Raw genomic sequence first — 13873 nt, 5'->3', positions numbered from 1 at the left:
TTCATAGAATCCCTGTTGAATGCATTAGGATCTCAGCTGCTGCTGAAAACCCAAGGCAATATTCAAGAGATGATTCCCTAACCTAACCTAAGATTGAGCATAGCCACTGGACCTAATAGGAAGCCCTCAACTGGAATGCATTGTTCAGAAGGCCTTCGACGAAGTGCCACACACGAGGCTGCTTAACAAGCTATGAGCCCATGGTGTTACAGGAAAGATTCTAACATGGATAAAGCAGTAGCTGATTGGCAGGAGGCAAAGATTGAGAATAACAGGAGCCTTTTCTGGTTGGGTTCCTGTGACTCCTGGTGTTACACAGGAGTCTGAGTTGGGACTGATTCTTTTTACATTATATGTCAATGATTTAAATGATGGAATTGATGACTTTGTTGCAAAGTTTGAGATGATACGAAGATAGGTGGAGGGGCAGGTAGCTTTGAGGAAGTAAAGAGGCTACAGAAGGAATTGGACAGATTAGGAGGATGGAAAAAGAAATGACAGATGGAATACAGTGTCAGGAAGTGTACAGTCACGCACTTTTGTGCAAGGGGAGAAGGCATAAGATTGGGGCTGAGATGAAAAATGGATCAGCCATGATGAAATGGCAGAGCAGATTCAATGGGCCAAATGGCCTAATTCTGCTCCTATATCTTATGGTCTTATTAACAGATAAGTAGCTAACTATTGTCTAATACATTTAGAACATCCACCTGTGATAGTGCAACTATGATAGTACTGAATTCCATTTAAGCACCTAAATTCCAAACAATTTGTTCAAAACCTCTGTTCTTAAGTCTTTCATTTCAAGCGCAAGTACCCTTTAACAATGAGATTGAATGATAACTGCTGATCATACGTCTGTCACTAAATTTGTTACTATTATAAATACTCATTTATTCTGTAACTGTCCCCTTAATTCCAGACCACTTTACTGTTGAAATGATTTCAACCTTTACTTTCCAATGCTCATTAACATCTCATATACTTCAACAAGATCACTTATTTTTCTTCTAAGCTTCAATGTATACAGGCCTAACCAGCTTAACCTTTTCTCATAGGGCAACGAAGGATCAATTGAGTAAGCCTTCTGTAAACTCTCTCCACACAGGAGACCAAAACTGCATGCACTATTCTAGCCTTGGTCTCATTTGTGTCTGGTACAGCATGATATCCATTGTTATATATTCCATCTTTTGGAATAAATAACTCCTTTCCTAGCATCTTGCTGCACCTGCATTGTAACTTTCACTGCTTCATATACAAGGTAATTTAAATTTTTCTGAACAGTGGCATTCTGTAATCTCTTTCCATTTATTTATTTTGCATTTCTATTCTTTTTATCACATCCCCATCATACTCCATCTGATAAACTGTTGATTACTCACATTACCTGTTTATATTCTTTTGCAAATGTTTTTGTCCTTCTCATAACTAGCGTTCCTATCTATCTTCATACCATCAAAAACCTGGCTATTCTTGGTCATAACGTAGATTACAAATAGTTGACATCCTGGCACCAATGTCTGTACAGGCCACTGGTTACAGATTTTCACCCTGAAACAATCCATTTATCTTAAATCTGTTTTCTGTTAGTTTCCAGTCCCCTGTTAGTGTTGATTTAGCTCACCATGATATAAACATATTCAATGATTTGTCTTATCCTGCTCTCTGCACTTGAGTATTCCAAAGTTTCAGATTCTGTGGAGCAGAGTTGTTCTTGGTACACGAGTTCAGCACCCATTGCCCCTAGTTACCCTCTCACCTCTTCTCATCTCCTCACATGCCCATTACCTTCCTCTGGTTTCCCCTCCTTCTTTCCTTTCTTCATTGGTCCACTATCTTCTCCTACTAGATTTCTTCTTCTTCAGCTCTTTACTTCTTCCACCCATCGCTTCCCCACCTGTCATTTCATCCCTCTTCCTCACTCACCCACCTGGCCTCACATATCATCTGGCAGCTTGTATTCCTCATCTTCCCTCACCTTCTCATTCTGGGCTTTGTCCCTTCCCTTTGCAGAAATGATGAAGGGTATCAGGCTGAAACATCAGTTGTTTCTTCCACAAAATAGACACTGCCTGACCTGCTGAGTCTCTCCAGCATTTTGTGTGTTCTGCCCTGATTCTAGACTCCTTCATGAAGGGAAATACGCTTTCAGCAACAATTCTCTCACGTCCCCCTTGTATCTTGTATTTCAAAGAGAAAACCTTTGAGTCTTTAAGCTTGTTTATGTATCGGCTTAACCTCATTAGATAGCATGGCCAATCAAGGAATCAACTTGAGAACCTTCTCTAAATTCCTCTTTATTACCCCCAATCACACACAATCTTACTTTGTGCTTACATGGCACCTTACTAAATGCCTTTGAAAATCTACACACTTTATATCAACTAGTACCCCTTTATCCAGAAGAGGCTGATCAGCAAATGTGACGCTGTAATTTGCCAAGAGGTGACAAGCTCCCAGGACCCAATTCCACTGTAACTGCAAGCATAAGAAATTATAGAAGAGGTTGACACAATGACAAATACACAACAGCAATATTTTAATATATTAGAGACTTATAACAGTACAAATTAATAATTTATTAGTCTGCCAAAGACTCATTGTTAACTTAGAACTGTCATCCCATCAAATCCACTTTAGGCCTGCGTGCTCAATATTGTCACACAAATATACAACAAAATAATTTATTGATATAAAGATAGAGACAAATGTTGAATTAAGACTTTGCAATGGATTCATTTTTCAATGTAAACTTGATGCAGTTCAGAAATTTGCATTTCAAAAACTCAATTAGATGTAAAACCACAGTGATACGCAAATCAGAAAGCTGGTGAACTGTCTATATAAATTAAATTAGAAACTGCTGCATTGTGGAGTAGCCACAAAAGCTTTTAAAATTATTTGTAATTATAGTATACATATACTGAATTAAAGGCACATCATTGTTTCACTTACAGGTCTAACATCATGCTTTACTGGAAGATAGCTTTGCCAATTTCCTGAAAGATCAAGACTAATCACACTGTACTGCAAGCATGCAGATCAGTACCTTAGATCAATAAATAGAATTCATTATGTATTTGCAATCTAAAGCAATCCATCATTCTTAACCTTTTATTAATGATGCCTGACTTATTTTCCAAGTACTATATTTATGGAGGTCCTTCTGTGTAGCAGCCAGCTATTGTTTGTGCAACAATTTCTAATGTCTTAGTTTTTTTTTTTAAACTCACTACCTGAGAGCAGCGATCAGTTTAACTCTTTTACTTGAGAGTAATAGCATAAAATAAACAAATTTTTAATCATTTAGTGATCTTCCTGCACAAATATCAACTGCATTTTCACACCAAACAACACACTGTTAAAGTCCATTAGGGTAATACAATGAGCAAAGCAAAATGTTCTGACCAAATGGTGGAAACCGTCGGAATGCTTCCCACATATCTGAAAATATATTGTATTTCAAGAATACACGATGTTCAAGGCTGGTTGATAGTGTAAAATCTCTGCTTATGATATAGATTCCATCATTGTGCAACGTAGTAGTTAAATTTAGTCCAGATTTTGATGTGTTCTCCTTAAGGTACAGCCATTCCCTACTGCTCACGTTGTATGACTGTACAGTGAGCATGTCTTCAGTACGAGTTCCCTTTTTACTTCCGCCTTTCTCATGAATGCAGCCACCCACAAGGTAAATAGTATCTTCCACAGAAACCATTTGTTGTTTACGAATATGAACCTCACAGGATTCTATGACAGTCCAGGCATCCAATGTAGGGCAGTATCGTAATACGTTCATATTTCTCTCTGGAATTGAAAGTAATTTTAAGTGATTGAAAAACAAAATAAATTTAAACAAGCATTACAGCACTATAACACTCTCAATTCAGTTTTGGCTTCTGAAGGTATGACTTAAACTTCTCATTTATTACAGATTTTAACAGAGGAAGACAAAAATTGGCTCCACTGACATCTACTAGAACAGGAAGTACACAAGGCTACGTCTTGCAGAAACTCTTAAACAAAAGAGATGGAGAGGGTCAGCAACTTTAAATTCCTGAGTTTTTGTTTTGGAGAACCTGTCCTGGGCCCAGCATGCAAGTGCAATTATGAAGAAAGCATGGCAGCCTCTACAACCATAGGAGTTTGTGGAGATTCGGCATGACATGTAAAACTTTGTCCAACTTCTATAGATGTGTGCTGAAGAGTATATTAACTGGCTGCATCACAGCCTGGTATGTTAACCTTTGAACAGAAAATCCTACAGAAAGTAATGGATCTGGCCCATCACAGGTAAAGCCCTCTACAACATTGAGTACATCTGCACAGAGCATTGCCGTGAGAAAGCATCACCCATCATCATCCAGTAACCAGGACATGCTCCCTTCTCAACACTGCCATCAGGAAGGTACAGGAGCCTCAGGACTCGCACCACCAAGTTCAGGAACAGTTACTACTCCTCAACCATCAGGCTTTTGAACCAAAGGTGATACTTCATTTGCCCATGATTGAAATGTTGGCACAACCAATGGACTCACTTTCGAGGCCTCTTCATCTCATGTTCTCGATATTTACTGCTTATTTATATTACTATTATTTCTTTCATTTTATATTTGCACACTTTGTCCTCTGTGCTCTGGTTGAAGGCCCAAATTCATGCGGTCTTTCATTGTTTCTATTATGGTTATTATTCTATTATAGAGTGATTATGCTCTCAAGAAAATGAATCTCGGGGTAATAATGGTGATATATATGTACTTTGATATTAAATTTACTTTGAACTTTCAGCTAGGTGGAAACTTTGAAAAAACTACCAAATGCAATAATCTTCTGGAATCAAAGAACAAGCACAGGTGGCTGTTACCTAGCTCAATGTTTGTGCTGGCTGCTCGTACAGCAATCAATTCAGTCCTATTACAATGCTGTCTGAGTACCAATAGCTGACAGAGCTTTCAGGAAACGTTTTTTGCCTTTAAGAATTGAAATTTTCAGACTTTTGTTTAGCAAACTGATTTCGTAGGGACACAAATTCCTGCTACAAATCTCATATCTCAGTAAAATGGGGAGAAAAGTTTGATATTAATCAGCTTTTAAATCTTCTAATGGGAAATGGCATTAGTGATGATTGCAAACTGGCCAATTATTTTTGATACAAATCAAGTCAAGTTGCTTTTTATTCTCGTTTCGACCATAACTGCTGGTACAGTATATGGTAAAAACGAGACAATGTTTTTCAGGACCATGCTGCTGCATGAACAATACAAAAACTACACTGAATCATGGAAAGGAAGCAGCTTTTTAAAAGTAACTGAGTCAAAATGACATAACTGTTTTACCAATATTCTTGATTGCACAGAATACCAGGTTTTGAAAAGTTGATGCGCAAGATATTCCACTATTGAAACTGACAATACCTTTGGTTCAATTACTGTTGAAAATGGCATAGGGTCACCTTGGTGTTAAACTTTCATATATGAGCATATTATTTCTTGGCAGAAAGCCCTATACATCCTTTTCTTACTAATCTGAATATGAACTCCAAGCTTCTATTTACAGCATGCAGCCAAGACCAGACCATGACAATATAATGGAAGATCAAATTGATGTCTCCACACTACTGTCCTGCCAGTTGCAAGAGCAACAAAGGCTTTATTTGTTAGAATCTCTGATTAAGTAGAAAGATGAACCTCCCCAAAAGATATGCTAATAAAAAATGACAACTCACCCCGTGTTGTATATCCACCTATTACATAGATCATTCCTTTGCATTCACAAGCCGAGAACTCCACAAGAGTATCTGGCATTGAAGCTACAAAACTCCACCAATCCATCTCAGGATTGTAGCATTCCACATTGCTAAGTGAATGTCCACCTACAGCATACAACTTCCCACATACAGCCAGGAGCTTAAAATTTGATCTGAAAGAAAAAAATTTTTAAAATTGAGAACACAGCTTAACAAGAATATAGAATTTGACTATTAAATAACAATGAGGCATGCAAATATTAGGCAAGAGAATATTTGATCAGCACTCTCAACCATTCCCAGATTCAGGTGAGATATGGTTAAATACAGACTAAAGTTCTTTTACTCTGCTCTCAACAAGTATCGCCACAATCTTCACTTCTAACACACGTTCTACTGGATTAATGTTATTTCCCTGAGCTCCCACCAATCACTGCTTTTCATCAAGTGAGATTAATGATATAGGGCTCATTGGTGCTCAGTTGAAGATAGCTTAGTGCTGTGGGCAGGCATCCAAAAGCCTGGGATTGATCTAGCCCATTATAGTCACTAAACAAGAGAGTTGAGCACTGTCAAGAGGGACTAAATTTAGATCCTTTTCTTTTTAAAACATCAGCTCTGCACCAAACACAACCCTGTGTTAAGAATTTGAAAAAACTCAAAATAAAATTGGAGAGTTGTTCGGTACATACTGGACTTGGCGGGTGGGGGGGGGGGGGGATGTACTCAAAATCAGAAGAAAAAACTTCATTTTTGTATTGAAGTTCTGAGATTCATGTATATCTGGGTGACGAAGAAGATGATGATAGTCACATTGTAACAAAACTCAACCAATTTTTCTGAAGGCTGCACAAATAAGATAACTTAATGGATGCTTAAAATAATAAGTAATGGACTGTTCTGCATTTTAGCTTGTTATAGGCCCATGTCCTTAACATAGTTTGGTCAGAGAGAAGCATACAGGCTTGTTGTGCAAAGGATCAGTGCTAGAATTGCAACACTTGTTGGTTGGTGTCCCTTGCTGGATGTGGAGCTCTTGTTCACTGAGAAAACATACTTACCAAGTATTCTACAATTACAGTCTTATGAGCAGATTGATACACACACACACACACACACACACACCACACACTCACACACACACACACACACACACTCACACACTCACTCACACTCACTCACCACACACTCACACACACTCACCACACACTCACTCACTCACTCACACCTCCACACACTCACACACACACTCACCACACACTCACACACTCACACTCACACTCACACACACACACTCACACTCTGCAGGAACTCAGGAGGTCAGACTGCATCTGTGGCGTCTATGGAAAGGAATAAAAAGTTGACATTTTGGCCCAAGACACTTCAGCGGTCCTATGCCACTTAACTGGGGCACAAAACTGTTGCCGAACAGATTCTAACTAGTGTCAGATGTGTGCACACTTATGGCCATTAAGCACTACATCATGCAAACAATTTTAAAATAGCATCAGTTGTGTGCACTTGTGTTCAAAAAAGCAGTGAGTTTTGTCACTGATAGTTGGTGAGAAATAAGCTGCAAGACAATCCCAAGTTGTTTTGCTCACTGTGGTTTCAAGCATGAGGTCAGGAGAAGCCACGAATGGTCAGGAGTGAAACAAAATTATTTCAACACTACAATAGGTTAAGAACTATAAACAATTTGAAGGTTTCTTGAATGTTACAATGAAAGGCAGTCCACTGGGTGTCTGCACTGAGTTTGTTCATTACAGTCAATCAAAAGAATGTATTTACTGGATCAATTCCTCCATTGTTAACTAATACACAGTTTTATAGTATTGTAGATAGGGTCAGATTTGTTATGCATTTCATCTAAATACATAATTTGTTAATCAGTTAAATGGTAGTTTGTCTTTTTAATACCTTTCTATTTCCATGAAACCAGCTAACTGGGAAGCAGCTTAATTAGGCCAAATGTACTGGTCCCGATGTTTCCAAATTAACCAGAATCCACTGTACTGTCTGCTTCTCTCTACTCTCAGTTCTGATAAAGTATCTCAAGACTAACATTGACCACCTTTTGGCTCCACAGAGGCTGCTGATCTGCTGAGTTCTTTGAGTGGTTTATTTTATACAATAAATACACTGACACACGTTTATTTTATACAATAAATACACTGACACATCCTCCTTTAAAAGATTTGTGTTCTATTTTAAATTCTGGCATGAAATGATTGATGGAAATGAAACAAAATCATACTCTCACCTGTATAATAGTGGAAGGCAAATGGCATCAACCAAATAATTTCAACCAATTTACTGGACTTCAAAAACACCGTTTGATTTAACTTTGTTGCAAATGTTACATTTAGGAATGAACAGGCTGCAATGGTGGTAAGAGCATCTCAGCTGATTAAACTCTTCTTGATGAATTTAACACGTTTATACCCATTACATACAACTTGTAAAGACATTGCTCAAGACTTTTGACAGTTATTTTCAGAGGTGGGAACATTAAACTTACTTTAAAGCAAATCAATTTTGTATAATTATGGTGGAGATAGAGTGGGAGAAAGCATTTCAAATATTATCAAGTGGCAAGAATGCATTATATCATGCTAGCACCTTTTTTGATTCATTGGCGAAATCTGATTTCCATTCGTTTTTGCAGGGATTGTAACAGTGTGCTGCCGCAATCTCCTGACTGGTCATCCTGTAGCCGCCCACGATAAAGAGGTAAATATTCAATACAGTTGAGCCATAACCCCTCACGTTCACCATGTCAGGGGGGAGACTGTTAGCAAGGGGGAAACCATTTCTGGGCGACGTCATCATATCTCAGCATCGACCACGGTTCACCTGCAGCCAGGTCCAGGGAGGTACTGAAGAAATCTCCAACTGCCACCAAACACAGCTGTGCCTTTAAATCGCATCTCCTTAATCTGGTGACGCAAAGTGTTCGGCAGACACCTAAATGCTTGTCTCCTGAGCATAGGGTGGTAGTGCCACGCCATAAACCTGAGGGAAGCATTCATTAGATCATCGATTCCATAAATCTCAGAAAGTTTATACAACTCCACACAGTTGTCCACCTTAAGCTCTGAGAGCAGCAGTTCTAATATGGGAAGTGACTTGCAGAAAAGACCGGCCGTTTTCCACTAAATCTTCCAGGGCGTCGTTATCAAAATGTACTTTGGAGGTGTTGATGAATTCAATTACGAGCTCTAGTCCGTGAACACTCAATCCCTGCAGCTGAACCGAATCCCCTTCGGATTCCTTCATCCCAGACCTCATAAAGAGCTCTGAAGTAGTCGCTTTTCTCGATTACTTACTTTTGCTGACATTGTACGTCTTATCTTCTATCGAGATGGCAATGATTTGGTCGGAGGACATGGTGGCAGGGTGGAACGCCCGATCGTGCAGTCGCTTTCCTTAAGTGGGCAGCTTCAGCCTTTATTTACATTTACTCAGACCTGCGCATTGGTCTTCGCCTCGCACGAAAGGCCGGCTCCAGGCAGCGCATCAGCATTGGTGTGCACAGTTGTGTTCAACGACAGAAACTTGCTGTACACGTTACATGCACCCACTTCAACTTGTTCACCTTTTCAAGGAAAATTTCGGAAAGAGCCTCAGGATCGGCTCGCTAGTTTGTTGAATCTGGTTTCCTTCTCATTTAAGACTCGTCATTTCTCGTTCCGTTTTCAACAGCCAATCACCGACCGTAAAAGGCAACAATCTGCCCAATCTGCTTTTCACCTACTTCACCATTTAAAGGCACTCCGACTGTTAATGAAATGTTTCCCGCAACCCATTGATGTTATCGGGTACGTGCTGACTTCAGTCGTGTCTCTGGGAGACGGGACTATCTAATTATAAAGGTAGTTTGTCAAACATTGCTCCTCTATTTTACACAACATTCAATATATTTAAAGGGTCAAACTGGAATGAACACACAGTAAACACCACGAAATACTGTATATAAAGAATTACTGTTTGTCGGTGCTTAAGTAGTGTTTGTTGTTAACGATTTCTACTGTGCGCTTCGATGTACATGAATATGAAATCTGAACTCTGAGATATAACAGCAACTCGAGTGAACTGGACTGCATGGTTCCCATTATATCGAACAGGACTGCACATCATCTGATCTTTCCGCCTATCATGCCGTGCTTACTTTAATGCCAATTTAAACTAATGCCACCTGCTTGCTTATGGTCTATCTCTTACCCTACCCCATCAAATGGCACCGTGTTCCGTGTATCTTTACATTCTCCAACCTCTCCATAAAACTTCAAAGTTTGACAATTCCCCCATGCGATAAAGACTGTGAATATCTCTCTCATAATTTTATATACTGCTGTCAGGCCATCCCTCAACGTCCAATACTCCAGAGAAAATTTGTTCAACCTCTCCTTATAGCGAATACTGTACTCTCTCTAATTCAGGCAAAAACCTGGTGAACTTATTTTGCAGCCTCTCCAAATCCTCTGGATCATTCAAGCAAAGCAAGGACCAAAACTGCACACAATATTCCATAAGTAGTCAAGCTAAGGTTTTATACAATTGCAATATGAATTGCCAATATTTATTCTCAAAAGTTCAAAGTCAATTTATTATCACCATGTCACTATATACAACCCTGAGGTTAACTTTCCTGTAGACATTCACAGTAGATACAAAGAAAAACTGCACACAACAAAGACGGACAAACGCCCAATATGTAAAAGACAAAAAACTACAAATACAAAAAGGGAATAAACAAAATGATATTCATAAATAAATAAGCAACAAATATCAAGAACATGAGTTCTTGAAAGTGAGTCCATAGGTTGTGGCATCAGTTCACTGTTAGGGGTAAGTGAAGTTGAGTGAAGTTATCCCATCTGCTTCAAAAGCCTGTTGGCTGAGGGGTAATAACTGTTCCTGAATCTGGTGGTGTGGGTCCTGAGGCTCCTGTACCTTCTTCCTGATAGCAGCAGCAAGAAGAGAGCATGGCCTGAATGGTGCAGGTCCATGCTGGACCTAGTTAAATCCTCTCAGATAATAATGTTGAGGAATTTAAAGCAGCTGACCTTTTGCGTTATAAAGTGAGCAGAGCACACTGCCTTGTGGTGCACCTGTGGAGTGATTGTGGAGAAGATATTGTTGCCAGTCCAAACTTCAGCTGAGGAAATCGAGCATCCAATTGCTCAAGGAAGTATTGAGGCCCAAGTCTTGGGGCTTATTGATTAGTTCTAAGGGAAGGATCATGTTGACTGCGGAGTTGTAGTCAATGAAGAGCATCCTGATGTATGTACCTTCACTGTTCAGATTTTCCAGGGTGGAGTGAAGAGCCAATGAAATGGCATCTGCTGTTGACCTGTTGTGAATTGAGGCAGGTCCAAGTCACTCCTCAAGCAGTGCCCCAACTAATAAAGGAAGTATACTTACACCTTCTTTACCATCCTATTTTATTATGTTGCTCCTTTTAAAGTTCAAAGTAAATTGAAGTTTACCATATACTTCCCTGAGGTTCATTTTCTTGCATACATTTACAGGATAAAAGAAATACAATAGAATTTAATGAAAATGATACCTAAACAGACAAAGACTGACCAACAACCAATGGGCAAAAGAAGATAAACTGAGAAAATGAGTTGTAAAGAGTCCTTTAAAATGAGTCTGTAAGTCATAGAGTGAGTTCAGAGTGGAAGTGACTGAAGGGCGTCATGGTAGCACGACCCTATTACAGTTCAGAATGTTGGAGTTCAGAGTTCAATTCCAACGTCATCCGTAAGGAGTCTGTATGACATCCCCGTGGAATGTGTGGGGTTTCTCCGGGTCCTCCGGTTTCTTCCCACCGTCTACAGACGTACCAGTTAGCAGGTTAATTGGTCATTGTAAATTACTCCGTGATGCAGTGAGGGCTAATTCAGGGATTGTTGGAGGTTTCTGGACAGTGCAGCTCAAAAGGTCAAAAGGCTGGAACTAACTAAATAAATAAATACATAGATAGGTAGAGATATCCACATCAGTTCAAGAGCCTGATGTTTGTAGGATAATAATGTTTCTGAACCAAGTGGTGTGGGACCTAAGGCTTCTCTACTACCTGCCCGATGATAGTAGCAAGAAGACAGCATGGCCTGGGTGGTAGGGGTCCTTGATGAAAAATGCTGCTTTCCTGTGGCAGCGTTCCATATAAATGTAGTCAGTTATGGGGAGGGCTTCACTTGCAATGGACTGGGCTGTATCTATCACTTTTTCATAATGTCATTTCCAGTACACAAGTATAAAGGAGAATGAAATAATCGTTACTCTGGATCCAAAAACACTTAATACCGTAGATTCCGGACTACAGAGCGCACCTGATTAAAAGCCGCTGGCTCTAATTTTAGAAATAAAATCAATTTTTTAATTGTAAAGGCCGCACCGGATTTTAGGCCGCACCGGATTTTCGGCCGCAGGTGTCCCACGTTGTAATATGAGATATTTACACAGAAAGATATTACACGTGAGGATTTTTTAACTTTTAATTAAATCCATATGGTAACAAAAACAAATACATATTGCAAATGCTTTTTTTCGAACCGTGCCCGTAACGCGGCTACTTTTAAATACGTTGCGTATACTTCTTTACTGAACAACATTCCAATATCTCCTAACGACTGGTAAAAAATATATATACTACAGCCTACCAGGAAAAGTTATTGATCACCTTTAACTTAAAAGCAGCGTTCGCTCAGATCCAAAGCCGCTCGCGTAATGCGCTCCCTCCCTCCGTCCCGTTTCATCGCAAACCGGCATTTTCCCACAAGACACCGCGAAACCGGGTGTGACGTCATAGCATCCCGCGATGTAGTACAGAAAACAAATATAGTTAAAACTCTTCTAACTTTAACTAGAAAATGAATTACTAAGCGAAAATATTATAAACTAAGTATGCCATAAGGCAGCACAATGCTTCGAGTGTTTTCCATGTTGATGAGGGTGAGTACAAATGACTGATTTACAATAATTTAATTGTGAAAGTGCGCTTGATTTATCGTACAATTTCATTGGACCTCTGTGAACTACTCATCAATTTTATTGGTCTACTGTTATGAGGCAAAATGTTTACGAGGCGGCATGAAAAAAATCATGCATTAGCCGCTTCGGATTATAGGCCGCAAAGTTCAAAGCTGTTCAAAATGTGGGAAAAAAGTAGCGGCTTAAAATCCGGAATCTACGGTAATTTAAGGAACACAATAATAATAAAAAACACAATAAATGTAACTATGTCTACATCTGTGTAGAACGGTATTCCTGAGTCTCCAGCATAACTGACAGTTGTGAAAACCGAGAGAAAGCCTCTGACATAATGAAGGAAGCTCGGAACACTGCCAGAGATGAAGGACCTTCACTGCTTCCCTAAACACCAGTGGTGTAACAGATAGTGGAAGCTAGCTAATATACATAGATTGATTGTCCGTTGATAAAGTGATGCTAAGGCACAGGAGCGTCTGTTCATAAGGTGACTGACAGGAAATGATAAAGTAGTGGTGGTTGGGGTGCAGAGGGGCATGTTAGCGGGTGGCGGTGTTGATCAGCTTTACTGGTTGGGGAAAGTGACTGTTTTTGAGTCTGGCGGTCCTAGTGTGGATATACACAGCCTCCTCCCTGACTGGACTGGGACAAATAGTCCATGGGCAGGGTGGGTGGGATCCTTTATGATGTTACTGGACCTTTTTCTGGCACCTTTCTATATGACCTTGATGGTAGGTAGGCTGGTGCCAGTGATGTGCTGGGTAGTTTTGACTATACGTTGTAGAGCCTTCCTGTACACTGTAGTGTAGTTTCCATGCCATGTAGTGATGCAGCTTGGTAGGGTGTTCTCTACCGTGCTTCTGTAGAATGACACATGCACGGATCTCTTCAGCCTCCTCAGAATGCTGAGGCATTGGTGAGCTTTCCTGATTGTGTATGATGGGTTCTTGGACCATGAGAGGTTGTGCAAGACGTGCACTCCCAGGAGTTTGAAACTGCCTGTAGCTGTGTCACTGATGTAAACGGGGCGTGAGTGGTGCGGGTACTCCTTAAGAGCCATCTCCTTTGTCTTGTTGACATTGAAGCAGAGGTTAGTTGCCTGACACCGGGGCCTTGTGCTCTTCC

At 39.9% G+C, this 13873-nt stretch overlaps 1 pseudogene; it reads right to left on the bottom strand.

The window, feature by feature from the left end:
* Positions 1-2525: 2525 nt before the first annotated feature.
* LOC140734845 (kelch-like protein 42) lies at positions 2526-9331 on the bottom strand (annotated as a pseudogene).
* Between the last annotated feature and the right edge of the window lie 4542 nt (positions 9332-13873).

The sequence above is a fragment of the Hemitrygon akajei genome, chromosome 10, assembly GCF_048418815.1.
Source record: "Hemitrygon akajei chromosome 10, sHemAka1.3, whole genome shotgun sequence".
Taxonomy (NCBI): Eukaryota; Metazoa; Chordata; class Chondrichthyes; order Myliobatiformes; family Dasyatidae; genus Hemitrygon; species Hemitrygon akajei.
This window is presented reverse-complemented; position numbering and strand designations above follow the sequence as displayed.